Source organism: Aplidium turbinatum, chromosome 6 (genome assembly GCF_918807975.1).
Source record: "Aplidium turbinatum chromosome 6, kaAplTurb1.1, whole genome shotgun sequence".
Lineage (NCBI taxonomy): Eukaryota > Metazoa > Chordata > Ascidiacea > Aplousobranchia > Polyclinidae > Aplidium > Aplidium turbinatum.
The window spans coordinates 12,356,881-12,365,024 of NC_137477.1; the positions used below are offsets into that span (position 1 = coordinate 12,356,881).

An 8,144-nucleotide genomic window follows, 5' to 3' on the forward strand; every position below is an offset into this window, starting at 1 on the left:
TGCGCTGATACCTTCCGCGGGCCGCACATAACAGCGTGGCGGGCTGCTTGCGGCCCTTCAGTTGGTGACCCCTGGCGTAAGGGAATATGAATATGACATCATAATGAACATGACAATAAAATAACCAATACAAGACGTACTGAAACAATCGCTTTTTACAAATCTTTCCTCACAAACTTGTTGCTGGATATAAATTGGGGCACCGCGCGACAATTGCGAACATACAGATTCAATGAAATCTGTTTGAAAACTCTCGCCCACTCAGAATTCCTCTCTTCTAAGAAAAAATCGACGCCTATGTAATATGTATACATCACCTATCCACAAGTAGTTAAAGAAAAAAAAATCCAGCCTTGTCTGATATAAATTCAGTATATTTATCAAATTTTGGAACCACACAAGTAGCCTACAAGAGTCACATTTACAAATGCAAAAACACAACATTAGAAGTTTCAAGAGATAAGTTATAGGAAGAGCTGGATAAATGTATAATACAAGCTTAGCATCATCTTTAATCAAAGGCCACATCAGTTATGATACATATATGGCAACTTATTTTTAATACAATCTTTTTTCTACTTAGACTAGGTTAATATAATATAAACCATATTGTCTAAGGAGGCTGTCCATAGTATATGCATTTTAACTGGAAAACTCTCAGCTTATAGGCCTCAGACAAGAAACTCAAAAATGATCTTTCTCATTACGTAAATATGCAAATGTGTCAATGTCATTTATGGTCCTACACCGTTCTTGCAATGACTTTTTGTCAACTCTTAAAAATGGATTAAACAAAAGCTCATCAGCAATAGTAGAAGGTACTGTAGGAACATTCCTTTCTCGCTGTTCCTTTGCCCAGCAAAGCTTATTTTTGACATCAACATTTTTTGATTCCACAGATTCTGCAAATTTTAAGTTGCTGACTGTGTATTCATGACCGCAAAAAAACTTGGTATTTAATGGCAGTTTTGAAATAACATCAACAACAGAATGGTACATCTGTTGAGGTGTACCCTCAAATAACCTACCACAACCAGCAACAAATAACGCATCACCGGTGAAAGCTACATCGTCCTTAGAAGAATTAACAAAATAAGTAAAATGGCCATTTGTGTGACCAGGAGTATATAGACTTGTAATTGATAATGAGCCAAAATCACATCTGGTATTATGAGAAACTTTTTTTGTGAGACCATCTATTCTATCATCTCCTCCATACACAGTCAATCCACCAACTTTAGAAATTAAATCTTTATTGCCACCAGCATGGTCCCAATGATGATGGGTTGTCAAAACAGTTGTAAGGTTTACGTTTTCTTCTTTTGCTGCTTCGATAATTTTGTCTGGCTCCACTGGGTCGACAGCTGCTGCTGTATTAGTGGCATTATCTACTAACAAGTACATATAGTTGTCTTCTAATGCAGGAATTATTTTCACTTTAATCTGTTCAAATTTTGCCTCCACTGGCTTGGAATGGTAACTGAGCAGCCTTCTAATGATGCAAGCTGAATTGAACATGATATTCTTTTAAAAATCAAATGCTTTAATTTGAAAACAATCAATCTACAAGCAGTTTGAAGTTTGTTGTCATAACAAAACCTCACTTTGTCATATATTCGTTCACTTGTGACAACCAATCTCATAACACAAGGAAGATATTTTTAGAACCAGTAAAGCTAAAAAAAGAAATGAATTGAAGTGTTTAAATTTTAGACCTTCATGCTGTCATTAGAAATTCGTACAAAACATAACAAATTGTCACTTTAAGCAAAATACTTTCCATTATTACAGATATTTGACTTGTATGACAACTGATAGTCTAATCATTGCTAACCACTTTAACGATCACTTTACTAATATTGCACACAGTTTAAAGCAAAAGATTCCTAAATCTGATGTTCACTTCAGCTCTTATCTCAGTTCACAATATCCAAAAGAATCAATATACATTTACTACACAAACCCAAGGGAAATAAAAGAAATCATGCATAGCATGGAAGAAAAACTAAGTAGTGGCATAGATGAAATACCATCAATTGTAGACAAATTAGCTCTGACAGACAAATGTATTAACACATGTATTTAACTTGTCTTTATTAAATGGAAAATTTATCAGTTCACTGAAAGTGGGAAAAGTCACTCCCATTTTAAAAAAGGCTGTGGCTATATTTACACTACAACATACTGTAATAATAGCCTGAATAGTGTTGCCAGATAAGGAATTTTACCCTAATTTGAGAAAAGTTTAAAGCTGTTGAAAACAAAAACTTGCATTTTGGAAATTTTTTTTAGTCCTGGGAAGATCAAAACGCTAATCTTATTCCTAACTCTAACCTTTCCTAACTTTAATCTTAACTCTGGCAACACCAGATTGTGGAAAAATAGCCACTTCCTTTAAAAAAAGGAAGCACTAAAGACCTTCAGCAACCGATATCAATCAGTAGATGGCACATTAACAAATAGATTTTTCTTTGCCTACCTTGCTCTTCATGATGATGAGCTAACGCATCAAGAAAGTTTCCCTCAAGACCATCAGTACTTTTGATAAATAATGCACCAAGGCTGTTCATCATAGCAACTGTCTATTTTATCTTGCTTTTTGTTTAATTACTTTTATTTATTTTTACTCATCAACTAAAAAAAAATTTACTTGTCTATTTTCACTCTTCGTTTTTTTTTTTTAAACTTTACTAAGGTGTTGCGGCCATGACATATTTTAAACTGATTGTCCTGCTTTGGCAATATGCACGTTTTGTTGCTTCTAGTTCTACCCTTTATAGACCTCTGCCATGTTTGGCATACTGTACAGAGAGAGAGAGATCCCTTTTATTTTGTCTGTTGCGACAATAGTACGGTACAATTATACACAATACGAATAAAATAGTACCATAGCTATCTAAATACCACAACAGACAGGAAGCAGCGAAAGACTATATCAGTCATCGAGTCAGCTGCTTCCCAGTTCTTAATGTGACAAATGTCAAGCATCGGCAAATTACGTTGAAACAAGATAGGCTGATGTTCAGTAATACAGTAGCCTATTAATGAAAGAAAAGAAATCATGTGCTGCTGCGATCCTCAAGTGAAGTCCTGTGGTTTTATTCAAATATAAACTTTATTCCAGGTGATTAAAAATAGGAAAAACTTTTGAAATCAATAAACTCTTGTAGCAAGGGCATTTAAACTTCAGTGCAACCAAGAAAAGTTCAAGCCAATAAATAGTACAAGGCTACGAGTAAAAACATTACAATACAAAAATAATCACAGTTTAAAAAAAGGTAGGCCGTATAAGTATATTTGTTTTTGCTGTCATGGTCAGAAATAAAAACAAACTGAACTTTCTTGTGCTCCATTTCAAGCTTTCTTGCCAATGACTGACTAGTAGCCTACATGCATCACCGAACTACAGAGAAACAACAAAAACTATTTATAATCTCTGGAGCCAGAAATTTTACATCTGCTACTGCTAGATGGAGTTTTGAAGTTTTAAACAACCAAAACATTTTAGCTTTCCCTTATTAGCGAAAAAAAAAATCGTAAGTGTAGTGGCTGCTGGGCAATTGGTCTGTTCGATTTCAGTGTGGCAGATTTCGTTTCAGTCAACCTACAAAAAGATGGTTTTTCCCCAGAGATGTAGCCTACGTAGCCTATACTAGGCCGCAAATTCTACGCCGCAGACTTTTTGTTTGCGCTAACGCTTGCGGCCACATTTTTTTGGATAGTTGTCGCTTGAGGCTACGCCGTAAAGTTTTTGCGGATTTTTAACGCATAACGTCAACGCATACTTTTTAATGTCTTAATTGTTGTTTGCATTTTTTTTTATCGAACTTTCCAAATTTGCATAAGTTCTTCTTCGTCGTATAAGCTGTTCTTCTGTTCTGGACTATATGTTTGGGCATGATGTCATCAGCCACTCGACAGTCTCGTCATCCAGGGCCTTCAGTCCAAGCGCTCCATGTGGTGGTTGATGGATTGGGCAGTCATGGACGACATGATCTACTGTCTGGTCTGTGGCGCCACACTCGCATCCCGGTGAAGGAGCCATGCAGGCCCCATTTGCGCATGTCTGAACGAAAGCGACCAAGGGCGCGGGAAGTAGGGGTGCTCAAGGGGCTGCAGCCCCCCCTAGAACAAACTCAGCCCCCCCTGGAATTTTCAATAATTGCTTCAGCCCCCCCTAGAAAATTCTGACAATTTAAGGTAGGCCTAAATCATATGTTCAGAAATTTTTTTGAACAATAATATTGCTACGATGAATCGAGTTCTTGTCACGTGTGGTCGCGCTCATCATTTGCAATAAAGAGTCGTCAATCATAGGGAGCTATATAGGCTGCCTCGCAGTAGCGGTACTAGCCACCCTCCCTACTAACACGGCGGTCCATCGTTTATTGGACATCATTCTGCAATATTTACATTTCATGCTGTAGGCTACTTCTGAACATTACAATAATATATGATATTGCTTTGATTGATTGATTGAATCTTTATCCTCGGACTGGGAAAGCTTCTTGCAGAGCTTAATCCTGGCAGTTTCGCATACTTGTAGAGGCTTTGAATCACTAACGCAGGCCCGGTCACCGAGATTGACAGAGTGAAGTTTCCGATTGTTGAAGTCTTGTTGCTGAGGAACTATTCCATCCATTAGATGCCGCTGAATGGAGAGCAGTCCTTAACGTGCGTTGCTCAAGCGCACACCCCGAGAGTCGAACCAGCGCAGCTTGATCTTGAAGCTTCTTCGTTCCAGAAGTGAAGCGCTAACCAATTGAGCTATCGCGCTAACCAATTGAGCTATTGAGCTATCTGACCGACATGACAGAAGATAGTGCAATGAGAGGAGACGCACATGCAAACATATTCGGCTTGGTAAAACAAGCACGCACTATGCGGCTTTATTTTGCGATTACCTGCAGCGGTGAAGTTTTTCAGCCTGCAGAAGCCATCGCAAGACAGCTCCAAAACAAGATCTTTGCTTCTTCAACTTTGGAATCAATCACCATTCTCCGCCAACGGATCAGAAATCTCAGAAAAGATGAATTCGTTTCCAAGCTTATGGAAGCAGCAAACGTATTTGCGTCTGCTAATAACCTAAAGACGCCAAAAGGTCCCCGAGTGAGCAAAACTCCAGCAAGATTTCAAACACAGAGGAATCGGATAGTTTGTCGTCTGCGGGAGAAGGAGCTTGGAAACGGCAATACATCGAAGCCCATGATTTGGTTCAAGCTGAGCTTGATCGAAGATTCGGCCAGGCGGATCTGCTTACAGCAGCCAACAGAGAAAAGGCTCTTTTGAGCTGTGTAAACGGTGAGGAAAGATCTGATACTGAGATCAGCTTACCCGATGCCATCGCCTAAAAACGAAACTTACTTTGCTCAGCGATGTTGTAAGTGAAAAAACCGCAAACTCCGTTCGAAAGGTTGCTGAGCTATTATCGCAACTAAACCCTCAAACACTAGATCTTTTCAAACAAACGCGAAAATTCGTGCTCTGCCTTTACCTTTGGGTTTCAGCTGCATCATCACAATGTTCTTTTTCTGCTCTAAGACGCCTGAAAATGTGGTTGAGAAGCTCAATGACACAAAAAAAGACTCACGTTAGGCTACTCATCTTGCGGTAATGCATGTTCACCAAAACATTTTGGACACTGTCGATGTCAAAGAACTCATGACACAGTTCATAGACAAAACGACATCTGAGCGAAAATCAATCTTCGGAAGCGTGTGAGAGCTCATTTCCACAAACTGTCGATTTCATATAACTTTTTAATTTGTTCGATTTTAATGTGTGTGTTTTGGCGTTGTTTATCTTATACAGGAGGCGCCAGGATGGCCACTCCCAGTTTTATGAATGTACTCGCACACAAGGGGGGGTCTGGGGGGCGAAGCCCCCCAGAAGCTGATACCACTACGACAGCTTCAGCCCCCCCTAGAGAAAAATAGTTCCCGCGCCACTGAAAGCGACCGACGCCGGTTCGTAGGCAGTTAAGCCGGACCCACGCAAGTCTTGCGAGGGACATTCCCGGAGGGTGGGGATCGACGTCGGGTAGGAAATCACGGAGTCGGGAGGTGTTGTTTTGCCACTCCATGTTCCATGTGTAGTTCGTCCAGTGTGCCGCACTTATTCCAAGATCTTCAATGTTGTTCAGAAGCTGTCGTGCGGCGGGCACAAATGGGCGTCTTGATTTCAGTCGCTGCTGTCCTCCAGGCAGGCGCTGGAATGTACTGTGGAGGAGGTGATCGGGGTCCAGTGCGCGACGAGCAAGGGAAATCATGGCCCCTTTACGGCGAAGCTCAGCAGGTTGGATGCCTGCAAGGGTTGGAATTAGGCAGTGCGTTGGAGTGGGACGCAGGCATCCAGTCACAGTGCGTAGTGCGTCATTGATGGCGGTGTCAATGTGGCGGGTGTGAGAGCTGCGGCACCACACTGGTGCGCAGTAGCCTACTCAGCGGTAGAATGGACAAGGGCCAAGGTAGCTGTGCGAAGGGTTTTCGCATCAGCTCCCCAGCCGGAACCCGCCAGCCGCCTCAAAAGTGCAACGCGCTCAGATAGTTTTTTGCGCAGTGACTCCAGGTGTCGTCGGTACGTGAGTGACCTGTCCAGGGTTACGCCGAGGTAGGTGGGTTCGGCGCAGTAGGGGAGGTTTTCGTCATCGGTGGTAATGTTGATCTCACGTTTTGCTTCCTTGGTGTTTAGGTGGAAGGCCGCCGACACTGTCTTTGCCTTGCTGAGCTGTAGCTTCCATTTCTGGAGATATGTTGATATAGTTGACATGTCCTGGCTTTGGCAGTCAATGGAGAGGAACCTATCTCCGGCTGGATGCAGGAGAGCCAGATCGTCTGCGTAAGCATACTTCCTGGAGATGGTGTCAGGCAGGTCAGTAGCGTAGCCAGGAATTTTAAAAGGGGGGGGTTCGCCTAAGACGACACCCAGCGGCGGGGGGTCTGGGGGCCTCTCCCAGAAAATTTTGAAAAATTACATTGAATTTGGTGCATTTTGAGAGCATTTTCAACAAAAATGTGGGTATGAATATTCCTGTAAAATGGTGCTGTCCGGTGGCATAGCAAAAGCATTAGATCATTTTTTTTTCGGCATTTTTCGGAAATAAAGCTAAGTCTCTATGTTTTCTTGTTGCTACTTCCAGACTGAGATATTTGAGTGTTTGGTATTGGCAAAACTCGCTCTTTTAATGCAGATTTGTTTAAAATTAGGCAAATTTTTTTTAGACTGAAAGCATCATTCTCAATATCGTGACGTCACACGCGTGCCAAAGGGGGGGAGGTTGTAACCCTCAAAACCCCCCCCCCTTGGCTACGCCACTGAGGCAGGTCATAGATGTAAGTGTTAAAGAGGAGGGGAGCCAGGACAGAGCCCTGTGAGACGCCGTTCCTGAGTCGACGTAGTCTACTTCGTCGGCCGCTACCGGTGGAAAGGGTAAAGCTGCGGTTTTGCACAAGTTCCATAATCATATGGACCATGTGCCTGTCAGGAAGGAGACGGAGTAGTTTGCAGGTAAGGCCGCTGTGCCATACAGTGTCGTAGGCAGCCGTGAGATCGACAAACACGGCGCCAGCCTTCTTTTTTGCCGAGAAGCTGTCCTCGATGTCTTGGGTCATCAGAGTGACCTGGTCTACAGTTGATCTTCCGTGGCGAAAGCCGGCTTGTTCCCGAGGGAGCTGAGGGTCTATTATCGGTTCGACACGGGCGTAAATTAAGTCTTTCGAGTATCTTGAAGGGGATACAGAGCAGAGAGATGGGGCGGTAGCTCTTCGGATCCCCTGGGGGCTTCTTCGGCTTTGGGACTGCAACCACTAGGGCTCTTCTCCAGATTCTTGGGATGCGCAGGTGACGCATGCAGCGTCCCAAACCATTGCATAAGTTAAAAGAATGTTTTTAATGGGCAAATACATATTGAAACCAAAACGCAGCAAAATGTCAGATAAACACTTTCAGATGCTTGTGCTTCTTCGTGGAAATTCAAAATAAAACTTGTTTGTTTCGAGTGATTTATACCTTGTGAATGTTTGGCACCTAGCAAACAAAATGAGTTTACGCTAGTGTAGCCTATGCGCTGACAACTTTTTTTACAAGTTAGCCTACGTTGACGCATACGGCGTATGGTTTTTCGAACGTTTGCGTTGACAGCGTCA

General features: G+C 42.1%; 1 pseudogene; it reads right to left on the reverse strand.

The window, feature by feature from the left end:
* Positions 1–507: 507 nt before the first annotated feature.
* LOC145772765 (hydroxyacylglutathione hydrolase, mitochondrial pseudogene) lies at positions 508–1,518 on the reverse strand (annotated as a pseudogene).
* Positions 1,519–8,144: the final 6,626 nt, after the last annotated feature.